The sequence below is a fragment of the Thermobia domestica genome, chromosome 8 (assembly GCF_964235325.1).
Source record: "Thermobia domestica chromosome 8, izTheDome1.hap1.1, whole genome shotgun sequence".
Taxonomy (NCBI): Eukaryota; Metazoa; Arthropoda; class Insecta; order Zygentoma; family Lepismatidae; genus Thermobia; species Thermobia domestica.
Window position 1 is genome coordinate 128,975,888 of NC_137461.1, and position 19,279 is coordinate 128,995,166.

Consider the following 19,279-nt stretch of genomic DNA (forward strand, 5'->3'; position numbering starts at 1 on the left):
ACGGTGTTAGACTCGTGAACTTTGCAACATCCAAAAACCTAATCGTGAAGAGTACAAAATTCCCACATCGCGACGTTCATAAATACACTTGGACATCACCAGACGGAAAAACACATAATCAAATTGATCACGTTTTAGTAGATAGAAGAAGACAATCTAGCATAATTGACGTCCGGTCGTTTAGAGGGACTGATTGTGACACTGATCACTACCTGGTAGCACCGATAATACGGGAGAGATTATCGTTGAATAAATGTAATACTCAATGTCCGAAAACGGAGAGATTTAATTTAAAGAAATTAGAAGAGAGCCAGGTAAGAGAGGAATACCAGATTGAAGTTTCGAATAGATTCTCGGTTTTAGAAGACTCGGAGTGCACTAATGTTGAGGATACTTGGATTGAAATTAGAGATAGCATTAAAAGTTCAGCAATAGAAAAATTGGGAAACGCGGAAATACGTAGGAACAAACCATGGTTCGACCAAGAATGCATTAAACTAGTAGAGAAGAGAAAACAGGCAAAATTACGGTGGCTACAAAATCCGAATGAAATAACTACACAAAATTTCGCAGATATCAGGCGGGAAACTTCCAAAACTTTTAGAACAAAGAAACGGGATTTTCTGAAAGCTAAAATTAAGGAACTTGAAGATAATAGTAAAAATAAAAATATTCGGGACATGTATAAGGGGATCAGCGAATTTAAGAAAGGCTATCAACCTCGTGCTTATATATTAAAGAAATCTGACGGAACAGTTCTCACTGATACGGATAGCCTCTTAAATAGATGGAAAGATTTCTTTGACGATTTGCTGAACACGCAGCCAAAAACTAATGTGCGTGGAGAAAAGGAGATACACACCGCAGAACCGTATATTCCAGAACCCAATCGAATAGAAGTAGAAACCGCTATAAAGAAATTAAAGAAACACAAATCTTCGGGTGTAGATGAAATTCCGGCTGAGTTAATTTTAGCTGGAGGCGAAAAATTGTGGAACAAGATACACAAACTCATTCTCCTTATCTGGAACAAGGAAGAATTGCCACAAGAGTGGAAAGAGTCAATCATTGTTCCAATTCACAAGAAAGGCGACAAAACTGACTGTAATAATTATCGAGGCATTTCTCTTCTGTCAACATCCTATAATATCCTTTCAAATATTCTGTTAGCAAGATTGACCCCATACGCAGATGAAATTATTGGAGATTATCAGTGCGGATTTAGACGAAATCGATCAACTATCGACCAAATATTTACCATTCGCCAAATACTCGAAAAGAAGTGGGAATACAATACCCCGGTACATCAACTATTTATTGATTTTAGAAAGGCTTACACTGAGAAAAATCCATTATCCGGACAGCGGTATATTGTACAAATACAAGGATTCGTTATGTTTACTAAGGAAATCTGTACGGAGCGTACTTTATCCATATGCTACACAGGTACTGCCTTTTACCCGCTTAGATATTACATCATGTCGCTGCAGGATGTCTGACTTCTAACAATCTTCTGTATTTTACATACATATACGTATGTTAAATACTTCAGCTATATGTTATATACGTCCATCTGTGTGTGAGATCCAGGCCGCCTATAGACACCTCTTTCTTTCGCCATGGCTGACGTCATTGAACTACCGTCTTTTGCTTGCGAAACGAGGTTGTTTACAAACGGAAAAGAAGAGAGGAAGGAAAAATGCTTGGGTAAGTACACTAGTTAACTATTACTTTAGTTAAATATTCCATTAATTATATATTCTTTTAGTGTAACTTGCTTTAATATAGTACTAAGTAAGTAATGTAGTTTACGAATACAATTCTTACTATTGTAAAACTCGTTAATGATTGAGGACAATGGAATGGGTGAATCTGAATTTTGAGAAATCTTTGAATATTAATGTTTTGAAACATTTTACATTTCAAGGTAGCAAAATGAATGTTATGTGTTTATTCATTCCGTTTTATATGTGACGATTTATTACTTGGTGCAGATTTACTACAGGGCTGCTTAACATAATTGCTAATAAACCGTTTTCAGCGCGAAAATTCCCTTGTGTAGTGAAGATTTAGGATTTAGATTTCTGGGCTTTCGGCATCAATGGCCTTGTTAGCCCGTCGCATATGAGGGATGACTTCCCTCGGTGATCACACTATCCGGGGAAAGGAAGGGAAGAATGGATTGGGGAAAAATGGGGCCGCGGTGGCTCAGTGGTAGAGCGTTCACCTCTGGTGCTTGGGGTCCCGGGTTCGATCCCAGCTCCCGCCAAGTGAACTTTGTGGTGGACAAACACCGTGTGCGTGGGTTTTCTCGGGGTTCTCCCGTTTCCTCCCACTTTCTTCATTCCACCATTTCATACATTACTCATCATCACCGTCTCCTTTAGCCTAATCGGCATAACCGTGGGACGTAAAACTCAAAGATTTCATTTTCATTTTTGGATTTCGGAAGGGAGAAAACGGCTTGGGACCTATATGTTAGGTACCACTCCGGCATTTGCCTGCTGTGAATGAGGAAAAGCCAAGGAAACCTCATTCAGGATGGCTGGACTTAAAATCTTTTGATACTTTTTCGACCGAGTTCCCCCACCGGGATCGAACCCGGGACCGTTCGCACCGAAGGCGAGAGCGTTAGCGAATACGCTACGCGGGGCCACTAGTGTAGTTTAGAAAACTCATTTTTACTAGGATATTTGCAAGATTTTTTTTTCTTTTAGTTTAACGCCCCATGATTGTACATCAATGTAAGAGAGAAGGTGACGATGAGATACATGATAATGGTGGAATCAAGAAAATGTAAGGAAACTGGAAAGTCTTAAGAATAACCACAACTACAGTGTTCACCAAAAGCCTATTTGTCGGGAGCAGGAATCGAACCAGGGACCTACCGCGTCAGAGGTAAGCGCTCTCAGAGCTTTCTTTTGTTTAAAGAACTTGTTTACAATGATATATATATATATATATATATATATATATATATATATATATATATATATATATATATAACGAAGATATTGACATATTTTACAGCCTCACTGAAATTTAAAAAAAAAAGTAGTCAGGGAGAGCTTACTTGTCAGGTTTTTATTTTTTAATTTAATTTATTTTTATTTATTTATTTTTGCTTTGTTATTTTCCCTAGTTAATTAATGTTTGGGTTACTGAAAATTAAAACCTTTTTAGTATTATTGTTATGTCATCACTTTGGAACCAAAACGTTAGATTTTTTTCTTGTGTTTTCATATAGGAAGTTGGTGAGTTTGTGCCTTAGCACTGGTTTGGTTTCTAGAACGTAATTGAAGGTCATGTTGAGTTGAGTCTTGGTGGGTTTGAGTTCGTGAAGTGTCAGGCACTGCTTGTGCCCCTGTCTTCTGTTTGTGATGTTTCCTGGCTTTGGGCTGTGACGTATTTATGTTGAGGAGTACCAACGAAGGCCGCGTGATATACAGGTAGCTACAACACAGCTTCAACAGTTAACGAGTGCCATGTCTTTGAATTTCAGCTTTCGTTACGGCGTGATAATGCAGTATAGTGCTAGATTGAAATTCTATGGGTGGTAAAAACGGTATGGTAAGAAATACAACGTAATTGTTATTAGTTTAATTAGTGTTTCTTCATAGTATTGTTTCACTATTTCTAGAAGGAATTAAGTATTAACGAAGTAATGAATAAGCAAAAGAACACATTGATTGACGTTTACTATTTCTCATACTCCATTGAGAATGTTTTGATCCTCAGTTGCGCAAACATCCAGTGTGCGTTTATTTTCTTTCTTTTTTGGGGGGTTTACACTGCCTCACAGATGAGCTCTTTCGTGGCTAAGTGGTTAATGAACACGCCTTTGGCGTGGGACACCCGGGTTCGATTCCCGGCCGGGGGCCGCGGTGGCTCAGTGGTAGAGCGTTCACCTCTGGTGCTTGGGGTCCCGGATTCGATCCTAGCCCCGCCAAGTGAACCTTGTGGTGGACAAACACCGTGTGCGTGGGTTTTCTCGGGGTTCTCCCATTTCCTCCCACTTACTTCATTCCACCATTTAATTCATTGCTCATCATCAGCGTCTCCCTTAGCCTAACTGGCATAACTGTGGGACGTAAAACTCAAAGGTTTCATTTCATTTTTTCTTAATCTCTTGCACCGACCGACCGATCTCGATCAAATTTCCAACGTAGATGCGCTTCTGGCCTGGGAGTGTTTTTAGCTATTTACTTTGACAGTAGAACTTAGGGGAGGGGGAGGAGGGGGACAGAAAAAATAAATGACTTAATTTACTTTGAAGTGTAAAAGTGCGAGCGTTTTCTTCTCTCTCTCTCTCTCTCTCTCTCTCTCTTCACTCCTCCAGTCTCCTCTCACTTTTAGGGCCGCGGTGGCTCAGTGGTAGAGCGTTCACCTCTGGTGCTTGGGGTCACGGATTCGATCCTAGCCCCGCCAAGTGAACCTTGTGGTGGACAAACACCGTGTGCGTGGGTTTTCTCGGGGTTCTCCCATTTCCTCCCACTTACTTCATTCCACCATTTCATTCATTTCTCATAATCACCGTCTCCTTTAGCCTAACCGGCATAACCGTGGGACGTAAAACTCAAAGATTTCATTTCATTTTTTCCTCTCACTTTGATTTCATGATTTCGCACTCTGATGAAAAGTATTAAATACCGCCAGGAAAAGTACTAATATATAACCTCTGTTTTAGGCGCCCCTCCAACCACGCGCCCGGGACACGTGCTTTGCTTGCTTGCCCATAGCTGCGGCTCTGTGAGCTACATAAGTAACATACAATGCTTACGTAATACTTTGGGTCATAAGCAGTGGCGGCGATTGGACGTTAAAAGTGGGGGGGCAAGACATGATCTGAATATTTGTATATCAATGTTAATATACAAACTTCCCTGGTTGAAACTATATACATTAATAGGTCATTTGAGAAAAGTGGGGGGGGGCAACTGCCCCCCTTTGCCACCCCTAATCGCCGCCCATGGTCATAAGTACTATTAAGAAAGGAAGAATTGCATTTTTTTAACTTTGGGAAAGGAGCTACTATGGGATTAAAGTTAAGGTAGGAAAGGCAACACATTCCAGTCTATGCTTTCACCCAGCAGACATATTGTTTGGAACCAAAAAAATGTGACTTTTGGAATCTTGTACTTAGGTTCACAGCGGAAGCGACGAAATAACTTGAATCATCCATTGTAGCTCTCCCCGCAACCAGTTTCTAAAATTTTGGCAATAAGTTTGCGAAACGAGAGGTGACGACTCCAATTTTGGGTGAAAAGTCGCTATAAGAAATAATCGAGAAATTCATTGTCTATAAGCATTGTAAAAGTTGTAGATGTAAACTAAACAATATGTTCTACTCACTGGCGCAAATCCCGGGGGGGGGGGGATGACGGATACATGTCCCCTCCAATCTTGGAACTGAGGGGGACTTCTCCCAAATAATCCGATTTGAAATGTGTTTTTTGGGAGAAATTTGATGATTTTTGTCCGATTGCTACAAAGGAACGTGAGATGTCCCCCAGAATAAGCCTCAAATCTGCAGCCTCCTAACGCTAAAGACAACTCTGATCCTCCACAACATTGTTTTTCAACTTCATAAGTATTTTGGACATCGCCAAAAAAAGTATGGTAACGGTCTTACCCTCCCCCCCCCAATGTTGAAGACAGATTTGCGCCGCTGGTTCTATTCACATCTTTGTAAACAGGGCGCAACCAATCCTTTAATTCAGGGATCATTTCAGGTTGTTTCGGGTACTTTTGTTCATGTTGTGGTCAAAATAGTTCCGAAATAATTAACACTACAGTACTTACGTTAAGCAATTTTTTGTAAAAGAAAAAGTGCAGAATAATTAAAAGACCCCAGAGGACAAATATAACAAACACCTTCTTCGCCTTTTTTCACGCATCTATAGCTAATCTTGTTGCTATCGGTAATGATGTATTACGTGTGTCTCTCAACGGAAACACTGCGAACTAAAGGACATCAAGTTTGTAGTTATTCTTCGTTAGAGGGCAAGGGTAACATAACAATGCAGGATTGTGGAGTAGTGAGTACGCTGTATTTCCAAACTCTTCATCACTTGCGCTGATTAAAACAAACAAACAGAAAAAAATAACGTAAAAACTGTTTTGAACTAATAATGCTTCTCTACAGATGAACATTTTGTTTGCATCAAAAAGTCGCTAAATGTGTAAGTAGGTAAATCGTTATTTAAAAATCACCCAAAAAAGTCTCCAATCGGAATTTTTTTTTTTTTTGTCGTTATCGTAGGGCGACCATACGTCCCGTTTTGACCGGGACAGTCCCGTTTTAGGGGCGTGTCGCGGCCGTCCCGTCAGTAGATGGAAAAAAGTAGTATTCGTCCCGTTTTATGTAAATGAAAGAAGTAAATAACAAACCCAGTACCTTTACTCCTTTTAAAAGTATTAATAATAACAAAGCGGCAAAAATTGAACTGAAAATCCCTATATTAAAAATACTCTATAGTTCGCAGTACTGCTCGAAAGGCAGCAGAGGTTTTAGCAGTTGGTTGTGTGTTAAACAAACTTCAACGTGTCTTTCCTTTTTCATAAGTACCCGCTCTGTAACGAAGAGAGAGAGGGGGAACTCTGATATCAAGGCACTGATAAGAACAAAGGTAGATCTAAAAGTCTAGTGTTGCAAGAACCTGTCCCGTTTTTAACTGAAAATTTTATGGTCACCCTGCGCTATCGTTGAGGTCGAATTCCCCTTATTTAGCGACTTTACCCAAAATTGGCAACATTGACCCCCACCGAACAACACCCCGTCATCTTGAGCCTAGCCAGCATAATAGTGGGACGTAAAACTTAAAGATTTCATTTCGAACAACACTCCCAGAAACCTACTGTTATACTATTCTCAAACCACCCTTTCGTACAGTTCTCCCTATTCGAAAAAAAAAAAAAAAAATTGTAAATAGCAGTGTTCATACATAAATATGGAACTCAATTTCCCTGAATTTTGCAGGTTTTCCAGGTATTAATTTTGCAATTTCCAGGTCTAGTGGAAGAAACTAATAGTACGACAACACATAAATTTTAAGAATACTATATTTATATATTTGAGAATGGCCACCCTTCTCCCCAATGAACGATTGCAATTAAATATTGAGTCACAAGAAAATAAATAATTAAAATAAATAAAATTTAAGTTGAAAAATATTAAGTTGAGAAGCCTACTAAGGGAATTATATAATACTTTTGTTCCATACTTGAATACATTCAAAATATACAAAAAAAATATTGGCTTGGGGAAGAAAAAAGGGCCCGCGAGATTTTAACTGATTCTTGTAGTACTCGACGACAGAAATAGATTACTGAAAGAATTTTCAAAATCGGCACAGGCAAACATGAAGAAAATCGCATTTTCAGGTACCGGTTCAAAATGAGAAGAAAAAAGGACCGCGAGATTTTAACTGATTCTTGTAGTACTCGACGAGAGAAATCGATTAGTGAAGGAATGTTCAAAATCGGCGCAGGCAAGCATGAAGAAAATCGCATTTTCATGTACCGGTTCAAAATGGGGAAGAAAAAAGGGCCCGCGAGATTTTAACTGATTCTTGTAGTACTCGAAGACAGAAATAGATTACTGAAAGAATTTTCAAAATCGGCACAGGCAAACATGAAGAAAATCGCATTTTCAGGTACCGGTTCAAAATGGGAAGAAAAAAGGACCGCGAGATTTTAACTGATTCTTGTAGTACTCGTCGAGAGAAATCGACTAGTGAAGGAATTTTCAAAATCGGCGCAGGCAAGCATGAAAAAAAATCGCACTTTCATGTACCGGTTCAAAATGGGGAAGAATAAAGGGCCCGCGAGATTTTAACTGGTTCTTGTAGTACTCAACGGGAGAAATCGATTAGTGAAGGAATTTTCAAAATCGGCGCAGGCAAACATGGAGTAAATGGCATTTTCATGTACCGGTTCAAAATGGGGAAGGAACAAGGTCCCGCGAGTTTGAACCGCTACGATGTATGTTTACGAATGTGCCCGTCTTCTCAAATTTAGTTAATTACTGTGACACTGAAACATGTGACACAGAGTCACATTGTGGATGACTCTGCAATCGGCAACCACTGCACATATACTCCTCCCGCCCCACAGTTTGATTATTTCGATCCATTCCTCACGTGCTAACGGCATGGTTCAACATCTGCAAGAAAGAGGTAAATGTAACGTTCAATTGGCAATAGCTTTTCACCAAATTAAGCTGCATGAAATCTGATTGCATATTTGACATACTGAGAAAATTCTAGCCCGTGGCCATATGTATCACATATCCCACCAGTTCATAAAAATTTTGAACACAAAATTACGGTCGTCCGTGTGACGTACTCCCAAAAGGCCTAATGTGTATCACCCACCTCACATTCAATGAAACCACATCCGTGTAGAATTAAGAAAGGAACCTCTTATGATGTATACAGGATGTCTCAAACGTTCCCTGACATAGGGTAACTCTGTTATTATCAGAGTTACGACAAAATGTAAGAGGAAAAACATCTCGAAATATGACGTTTTCAATCTAAAGTGAACAATTTTTTTAAAAAATCGGACAAGATGAATGTGCTGTATACTCTTTATGCACCCAATTTTAAATGAAAATGCAACGTTGTCATTTACCTGGACCCACGACATAAGTGAATGAAGTTACTGTTTGAAACGGGGGCTGGCCATCGACATGTTAGCGTAAAAGACAGTAACTTCACTCACTTCTGTTGTGGGTCCAGGTAAATGGCAACGTTGCATTTTCATTTCACATTGGGCGCATAGAGAGTGTACAGCGCAAACGGGTCATCCGATTTTAAAAATTCCTTCACTTTAGATTGAAAACATCATAATTGGATATGCTTTTCCCTCCTACATTCTGTTGTAACTCTGATAATAACAGAGTTACCCTATGTCAGGGGACTTTTGAGACACCCTGTATACCTTATTTAATGTATGTTTGATGTCACTATAACTGTAGTATAATTTAGTTTGTTTAAATTTACAATTTAATACAAGTAGATTCGGATTTACATGCGTAGGATTTTGTATGCATCTAACTAATGAATTCTTTTATTTTTATGCTTAACTTAGTGACTTGGCTTTGGACTGCAACTGATTATTGTAACCCATTATTGCTTGAGAAGAAACAAGATATCCGAATCTTCATTTGGAGAAATCAAAGGTCTATTGGAAAGCTGGGGATTACAATCATTAATTTCTACATTTCAAGGTGCGTAGTAAATTATATATTGTGTTTATTGTTAAATTACTATTATTGGGTTTAGAATCAATGAAGCACTTCATGATATTTTATGGGGATCAAGATGGGTGCCGGATAGATAAGTTTTTGAGCGTCAGGCTCTTATTTCTTTTCAATTTAATATTTAATCAATGATTATTTTTCTCCCTCATTATTCCACCAAATCGTATTCCAAGATCATATATCCATTTTTGTTCGATATATCCATATTTTTGATCTCTTTCATATTTCTATATTTTCGATTTTTGATATTGTTTATATTTCGATATTGCTGTATTTTTCGATATTTCGAACAAGTTTCGATAGTTTGTCGACATCGATTATCTATATCTAAATTCGGATATCCCAAAGCCCTATCGAGCACCCTCCGAAATGAAGTTTTTGGCTATGGACCTGATTAGGGATGCGCACGAGACAAGACGAGACAATTTTTGTTACGAAATTCGAGGCAAGATAGAGCTTTTCCAATAGAAACGGATCCAGTTTTCGAGACGAGACAACTTTCGCGGCACCTTTTCGAGAGGAGACAACCTCAAATCTTTTCTCTTGCGCATCCCTAGACTTGATCATGAGTTATCAAAAAAAAAAAAAAATGTTAATGAGAAATAACATGTAAATACAATATAGGTAGCTAAAACATTTTTGTTTTCATTCTTCAGTAATGCATTGTTATTAATCTCAGGGGGGCGGTGGCTCAGTGGTAGAGCGTTCACCTCCGGTGCTTGGGGTCCCTGGTTCGATCCCAACTCGCGCCGTGTGGACTTTGTGGTGGACAAACACCTTGCTCGTGGGTTTTCTCGGGGTTCTCCCGTTTCCTCCCACTTTGTTCATTCCACCATTTCACTCATTTCTCATTATCACCGTCTCCTTATCCTAACCGGCATAACCGTGGGACGTTAAACTTAAAGATTTCATTTTTTATTAATCTCAGCATTTTATAGTGTATTCTTAAGCTTAAGGTGATGTATAATTAAAGTTTGAATTCAGTTAACTTATTTTGTTTCTCAGATTGTTTTTAAAATGTATGTACAATTGTTTATGTTCATTCTCGAGAGTTTAAAGTGACGTATAGTTATTAAACATAGTATTTAATATTGTACTCTTAACGTGGAAGTGATATACAGTTAACTTTTGAATTCAGTAAACATTTTTCTTTCTGAAATTGCTTTAAAAAGTATGTAAAAACGTTTTTATTTTCTTTCTTGAGTGCTAAAAGTGATGCAAAGTTATTAAGCTTACTACTTTATATTGTATTCTTAACCCTAAACTGATACACAGTGCGTTTTTGAATAAATTGTCAAGTTATTTGAGTGATGAACACTGGTAGAAAATCCTGACTACTACTGGAACATTTTGATTTTAAGGTGACGACTACTGGTGCAAGGATTTTAAAATATTGTTTTTCCTTCAAGGGCTACTCCTTTTTGAATTCTGACTACATGGTCACTATAGGAAGGATCAGTGAGTCTTTCCAACTATGGTACAGCTCCGACAGAGTCACGATGCTCAGAGAAGAGACAAAATAGTATGTTTTCAAACTTAAAGTGAGAACCACTGGCGTTTTTACCTTGCTATGCAAAAGTAAGTGAGTACTCCAATGGGGTTCCAATGCGGTACCTAATTTCTGCATTTTAGATATATGGAAATACATGTCTCTAAAATGTAAAGAACTGATTTTTTTTAGGGGGGGGGGAATAAACTATAGGTATGTGGGGCTTGCATACTTGACGCTACAATTCGGAAATTGAATTAAAATATGACTAACGGCTATCAAGATGTTGTCAAATAAAGGGAGGACCAACACAGTTAAGGGGTTTTCGTGTTAGATGCTAAAATTTCCGAAATCGGTCATGGAAAGTTAATAAACACCAGTAGCAATTTCATCTTAAAGTAATTAGATATCTTCATGGGGTGTTAGAACATCATGGAGTCTACCAAAATTAAATTTTAAAAGCTTTTGAAAATATAATCTGACATTTGTAAACAGTATTTGAAATATGTATTTACCCAAAACTTCCAGCTAGTACATCTAACATCTGGAGAAACACTGTGAAATAAAAGCTTGAAATTTCGGAAACAATTATTGGTCGCAACAAAATTAAATAAGATGGTACTTCTATGGGTTAAATCAGTACCTCAGTACAATTTCGATCGAAAGATTAGTTCAGTCCTAGGTTTTCTTCAGGCAATTCCAATGGTTCATCGAGCTGTACAAAAGAATGAAAATTCGCTGTCAATATCTAAGATAGTAACCAAGATAAAAGGAATTATATATTTTATGGCGTAAAAATAGAGATCTTTATATATTTGTACTTTTGGGTCTTTCCTATAAGAAAAAAAATCAGAAAACTACTGTATATACCTTAATAGACAATTCAATGGGCGGGGACACAGTAGCTTAGTGGTAGGGTGTTTAACTAATCTTTTTTTTTGCAGAAACTATTGGAGTATTCACTTAACCCGTAGAGATACGATCATACTTAACTCCCTATTTAATTTTAAAATTAAATAAAAGGAAATATTTCAGTGTAGCGACCCACGATTATGCATTTTAGTCTCAGGGAGATTATGATTAAAGCAAGTGAATGTTGTTGACAGAATTGATGGAATGCAAAGGTGGGAGGAGAGTACCCCGAGAAAACCCACGAATACGATGTCCACTACAAACTGACTTGGCCGTGGATCGAACCAAGAACCCAATACACCAGAGGTAAGGACTCTACCACTAAGCCACTGTGCCCCCGCCCATTTAATTGTCTATTAAGGTATATACGGTTGTTTTCTGAAATTTCTTCTTCTTACAGCAAATACTCAAAAGTACAAATCCATGTGGGTCTCTATTTTTACGACGTCATAAAATACATAATTCCTTATATCTCGCTTGCTATATTAGATATTGACAAAAAATGTTCACTTTATTTCAGAGCCCGATGAACGCTTGGAATTGTCCAAAGAAAATTTAGAGCTGAATTAACCTTTCGATCGAAATTGTACTGACGAGTCTGAGGTTCTCACTTAACCCATATAAGTACCATCTTATTTAACTTTTGTTAGGATCAATAATTGTTTTCTGAAATTTCAAGATCTAATACGCTTTTATTGTATGGTGTCTCTCTAGCTGCTAGATGTACTAGCTGGAACTTTTAGGTAAATACATATTTCTAATACTCTTTACAAATGTCAAAATATATTTTACAAAACTTTTAAAATTTAATCTTGGTAGACCCCATGATGTTCTTAAACTCCATGGAAATACCTAATTATTTTAAGATGAAATTACTACTGATGCTTATTAACTTTACATGACCGGTTTCGGAAATTTTACCACCTAACACGAAAACCCCATAACTATATGGATCCTCCCTTTATTTGACAATATCTTGATAGTCATATTTTAATTAATTTTCTAAATTGTACTGTCTAATATGCAAGCTCCACGTACCTATGGTGTCGCTTTTTATTTCACCATATTTCGGTAACTGTTAGGCGTACCGACTTGCGGTTTCGGTAAACACACACCTCTAACGTTCTTTAAAACGTTATTAAGACATATTTTAGAATATTTAGAAATGAGAGTTCTGGGAATATCATGGTACCCGAAAACCCCCATCAGGGCGTGTGTGTAGTGTATTTAATTGAAACTACTTTTGAGGTTGTTGTAAGCCCTCGTAATTACGTTTCCGAAACTGCACCATCTAGTACGCAAACTCCACAGTTCTGTAGTGTCGCTCTTTATTTTCCCATATCTCGATATCCATAAGGCTTACCGAGTTGAGGTTTTCGGTAAACAGATGTCAGTTCCTTACATTTTAGAGACATATATTTTCATATATCTAAAAAATACAGACATTAGGTACCCCATGATAGCCCGAACACCATTGAGGTACCCACTTACTTTTGAATGGTAATACATTTTGAGTTGTTGTTCAGCATCAATAAACACTTCATAGTTTTTCTACGTGCAACCCAAAAGTCCATACCTGACCGAACATATTTTGTCCATTTAATCTCAAAAATGTTAAGATACTTTGTATTGTTAAGTACAACCAAATTAAGCACACTGAATATAACATTTTAAATATTTTCTGATTTTTGTTGCAGGTATTTCGTGCATCAAACCAGAATTCTGCTTGAAAGACAGTCAAAAGAAGCAGTGTAGGTTGTGGCTAAAAGTACGCCCTTTCTGAAGACAGACTCAGTTGTACTTACATTATTTTGTACGAATATATAACCCTAATAAAGATACTGTACTACAAATTATTTCTTTCTTCCATAAATTATAATAAAATATTATCTCTGTTTAAAGAAAATGATTTGTTAATGTTAAGTCATTTTAATTATTTTTCTCTGTAATAAGAACATTATCCCTAGCAATATTTTTTATCTTTGTGCTATTGCGATTGGATGAAGTAAAATTCTATACGAAGCACTATTATTTCAGACATGCATTAATAACTAATGTATTGTTCTGTATGTAAGACAATGTGTATACTGAACATGTCTAGCGAAGGTGTTGTTTTAATACAGAATCTATAACTCAGCTTTTCAGTAGTCAACTTTATTGGGAATCCGAAGAACGAAGTTAAAAAAAAAAAAAAAAAAAAAATGTTGGACTTACCAGCGTGTGTGTGTTCGAATTCTGGACTAATCCAAATTATCCAGAGAAATCATTATATATTTCTTTGTTGCTATTTCAGATGTATCCTTTATCCAAGTCGTATGAAACGGAGACTTCATACATCGCTATACTTTGTATGAACTATGTTCCGTATTTACTTAATCACTTTGTAACTTTCTCTAGTGTTGACAAGGCCGCAGGTGTCAATCGAATAGTTTAGTGTTTCACTCATGTCACCTTGTGACTAAGGTACGTCCTGTCGGTATATATATGGTACTGGGTTCAATTAGCGATAAAATACATTTTTAGCGTTAAACAAATGCAAAAATCTACACGAAATGAGATACCGTGATCTCTGACTTACGGATAACACCAAGCAACTAATGGTACTGAGTGTGATTGAGTTTACTAATTACTATTTGGCTAAAATCAGTGTTCCTTTATCTATAGTTCTTTTCGTGCTTTGAATTGCAAAGTTTGAAATAACCGTTTTAAATTATTGTGTATATATATCTTCCGAGTAATTCTGAGAATCATTGCTCTTTCTTTAAGCAATGTATGAGACTGTTAAATTGCTCTTTCCTTAAAATGTTGCACTAAGAAGGATGCATCCAGGAAAGTCCAAATTTGCAGAATGTCTATAGCAGGGAAGAATAAATATGTTTAGTCGATGGCTGCACAACGCCTCCGCTGTCACCACGTTGTCACACAGCGAATACAGCGAACGTTTAAGAGTATTCTGCACTTACTATTAGGTATCGGCCTGGGAACTTTGGCGCATCTACCCAGTCTCCTTCTTGGTGTTTCATTTTTAATGGCGAGTACTGAGTAGGAATAATATTGTAAGCGAATGCGTTTCCGGCTGACACCACACTTTTAATTATTGCGACATTTAAGAAAAAATACCTGTTAATTAAAATGTACAGAGAAGTTATTTCTGGAAAATTCTATTCAGGCCTCTTGTGGTAACAACTGCACTTTAGTAGAAGATACTATTAAGGAAAAGAATGAGGTAAAATAATCTTTATATCGTACAAGCAATGGATGATAACAGCTTAATAAATGATTGTACGTAAATCTTGTTTGAGTTTGAATATAGGATTGTATAAGGCTGTGCATTTTGCATTATTATTGAGGTGCTGCAACTAACTAACTGCAAACCATATGATAAATTCTTACAGTAATATATCACATATTGATTTACTCTGTATGGAAACGAAAATAGTTTAATATATGGTTAACCTCCTTTGCGCCAGGGGCGGATCCAGAGGGGGGCGATCGGGGCGATCGCCCCCCCCCACAAGAGGAAACTTTCTTATTTTATATATAAATAAACCCATCCATAACAAGTTTGGAGCTCTTAAAAGTAGCAGTATTACCGCCGACCGCCCCCCCCCCCAGAAGTCCGTCCTGGATCCGCCCCTGCTTTGTGCCCATAATTTTAAAATTAACGTTTGTCACTTTTCAACACTTGACTTTGCAGTAGCTTTCCAACGAATTAGCAGGAAGCCCAAACTTATAGGACACCCTGCAGGTAAATACATTTCTTTGGACAGTTTCACTGCTCCAAACTAAGATTTGAAAAGTGTAGTATTGTTAATTTTATTATTATTGGCACAAAGGAGATCAACCATATTTTAAGCTATTTTTGTTTTCATACAGAGTAAAACAATATTTGACAACATTACAGTAAGAATGTATCATGCACTTTGCAGTATGTTGCAGCACTTTAATAATGGTGCACTATACGTACACTCTAGATCCTGCATATGTCCGATCCATACATTACAAGAAGGCAATACGTATTCGATACAGGTAAAATCTGTATATTTCATATGGACAACCTATTAGCTATATACATCCAATCTATACATTACATATGGCCAACCTGTACGCGACATACGTATAATCTATATGCTGCATGCAGACAGTCTGTAAGCTACATATATACACTCTGTATGGTGCATACGGATATTCTGTATGCTGTATCTGGACAAGCTGTGTGCGACATAAGGAAAATTTGTATAATACATACGTGCAATACGTATACTGTATCTAGTCGTACGTATGGGGCACAAGTACAATATAGATGCTGTCTCGGGGTTGAACGCAAGAAACATACGTACAGAACGTATATTGCATACTTCTTGAAATCATGCTCCGTCCTGATAGTCAGTGTATGTCGTCATTATTAACCCACATGCTACATACGACCCTGACGTCACAAAGCTAGATATCACCTCCGTATATACTTGTTACTGCAGATGACGTCACACGAATGACGTCATTGCACTTATGCAGACAGTACGTACAATACATACTTTTTCAGCTATACGTTTGCTGCAGGATGTTATATACGGTTGTACGTTAAGTCCAGAAACTACAGGAATTACGAATGTAACCTACGTTTTTAAGTATGCCACCTACAATTTTTTTTCTCAGTGTACGACTCGGTTAGGAGAGAAACATTATACAACGTTCTTACAGAGCTTGGAATACCGAGAAAGCTAATTAGATTAATTAAGATATGTTTAAGTGAATCCCAAAGTAAAGTCCGGGTAGGAAAATTTTTGTCCACGAGCTTCCACGTCGAAAATGGCCTGAAACAAGGAGATGCGTTGTCGCCATTATTATTTAACTTTGTGCTGGAATACGCCATAAGGAAAATCAAAGATAGCAACCAGGGCCTAGAGTTGAACGGCATTCACCGGGTTATGGCATATGCTGATGATGTAAATGTAATAGGAGATGATAGGAGAACAGTAGAAATAAATGCAGAGATCTTATTAAACGCTTGCAGGGACATGGGTTTAGAAGTAAATGCAGAGAAAACTAAATACATGAAAGTGTGTCGGGACCGTAATACGGCAAATTGTGGAGGCGTTAAAATATTAAATAATACTTTGATAAAGTGGATACTTTCAAATATTCAGGATCAATATTAACAGACGAAAATCATATTCACGAAGAAATTAAATGTCGACTAAAAGCAGGGAATTCGTGTTACTATTCGGTTCAAAATCTCTTGTCGTCGCGAATTCTGTCGAGGAATTTGAAGCTTAAAATATATAAAACGATAATCATGCCTGTTGTTCTGTATGGTTGCGAAACATGGTCGCTTACTCTGAGGGAAGAACATAGACTGAAAGTATTTGAGAACAGGATCCTGAGAAGAATATTCGGACCCAAGAGGAACGAGAATGGGGAATGGCGGAAGCTCCATAACGAGGAACTACATAGTTTATACGGTTTACCCAATATTGTTAGGGTCGTCAAGTCTAGGAGGCTTAGGTGGGCAGGTCATGTAGCTAGAATGGAAGAAAGTAGAAACGCTTTCAAAGTCTTGACTGGTAGACCCATAGGAAAACGACCATTAGGAAGACCTAGGCGCAGATGGGAGGACAATATTAAGATGGATCTCGCAGAGATAGGAATACAAAGTAGAAACTGGATGCAATTAGCTAAGGATAGAAGTCAGTGGAGAGCTTTTGTGAACGCGGCACTGAACCTCCGGGTTCCATAGGCCATAGAGTTAGTTAGTTAGTTAGTTAGTTATGCAAGCAGCTATTGATGAATTCGTGCGTTGGTGTCATATACGTAGGTTGAATATTAACTCTTCCAAAACACAAGCCATAATTTTCTTGCCACGTAGACGCCGCTCTCGAGTACATCGAAATCCGAATCTACTTCGTCTTCAGGTTGATTTTACGCCTGTTCCTGTGTCAACTACTATTGCGTATCTCGGAGTCATTTTTGATACTCATCTTACTTGGACTCCACATCTTACCAAACTCATAGGCCAAACACAAAACCGACATAATCTTCTGAAACGGCTAGTTGGCACAACTTGGGTACTACGAGCATGTACCATAATCAATACATATAAAACATTCATGCGCAGTACGTTTACATACGGACATACAGCTTGGATATCTGCACCGTTAAAATTCTACCCAAAATTGCTATCTCGAGCGCCATGCTATACGCCTAGAATATCGTATAAGTCTGCCGCATCCAACGAGATTACTTTATGAGATGATCGACATTCTGTCATTTCTAAATCATCTGGAACAACTTCGTATACGTTTTATCTGCAAACAAATTGCTCAGCACCATCCCCTGATGCTTGAAATTCTCCGCCACGACCGTGATAATGATGCATCGCCTCACTACGTTGATACTCTCCTTCAGCGCTTCATGACACTACATCATTTACAATTATATAACGATATGCTTTACCCTCAATTTTCACAGTGTATGGCGCCAAATATGACAGTTCTTAACTCGTGTACCAAAATCCTAAACATTTTTATGTAGGATTTAAAAATTTATTACCGTGTCAAGTTTGATTGGAATTGAATGAAATTGGTGTATTGTTATTTCTTTTCGAAATTATGTCTCAAAATTTGGCTGCCCGTAACCGGGTAACGGGGACACTGTTTAACATAACATTTTACAAGGTTGATTAACATTAACATTTTACAACATCATGCCAAGTATGATTTCTATCGGATGAATTCAGTGTGTGGTCGTTGGTTTCCGAAAATATTATGTAAAATTTGATTTTTCATAGCTCGGGAATTGAAAGCCTGCACAACATGGTATTTTACACCTTTGTATAGCAGGCCAAGATATGCCACCAAGCCAAGTTTGATCTCGATTGAATAAGTTCGGTTGAACTCGTACAATATATCGTGTCATTGATTTCTCAGTTGAAAAATAACAATGAAATTTAGTTATATATATTCAGCAGATGTGTATTGTTTTAAAGTGCTCATTTAACATTTAAAACTGCTTGATTTTTTTATATTTCAGTCGTATTTGCAGTGGCAAACAGGCTACATGTGTTTTGAGAAGGAGCTCGTCAAACTGGTGGGGGTCATAATATCATCTGTTTGAGCTTCAAGAGTAAAACATTCTATTTTTGTTATACCTTAATCCTTACCTTTCAAAAAATAAGATTGATATTTTGCACACGCATTGCATATAACACTTAGTATTTTTCAGGTGATTTTGAGATCTGTACGTTAACACTGGACCGGTCCAGAGGGGCCTCAAATTTTGGAAAAGGGATATTTTCAGAGAAAAAGAATCCTCAAATTTTCCTTTTCAGGTATATCATACGGACATGCCTTTGTAAGGTTGTTAATACTACTGTTTGTAAGGTTGTTTTTTCTGAAGAGAATGAGGTACGAAGCAGGGATAAATAATGATGATGCAATAGCTGCTAAACTGAAAGCTAAAATTTACTTAAAATATCCGAAAATCCTAAAAGGGTTAGAAACCAAATAACACTCTCATTGTTTCATGGCTTAGGGAGACGTTTCAGTCCAATTAATTCATATAATGCCACGTTAATTTACACAAGTCATGGAGAAATACAGTTGATTTACTAATTG

General features: G+C 37.5%; 1 long non-coding RNA gene across 1 annotated transcript; it reads left to right on the forward strand.

Moving 5' to 3' along the window:
* The first annotated feature begins 3,236 nt into the window (after positions 1-3,236).
* Positions 3,237-13,510, forward strand: LOC145691841 (uncharacterized). Its single transcript, XR_014132564.1, has 3 exons — positions 3,237-3,449; positions 9,094-9,232; positions 13,364-13,510. It is a non-coding gene; the product is annotated as an uncharacterized LOC145691841 (long non-coding RNA).
* Positions 13,511-19,279: the final 5,769 nt, after the last annotated feature.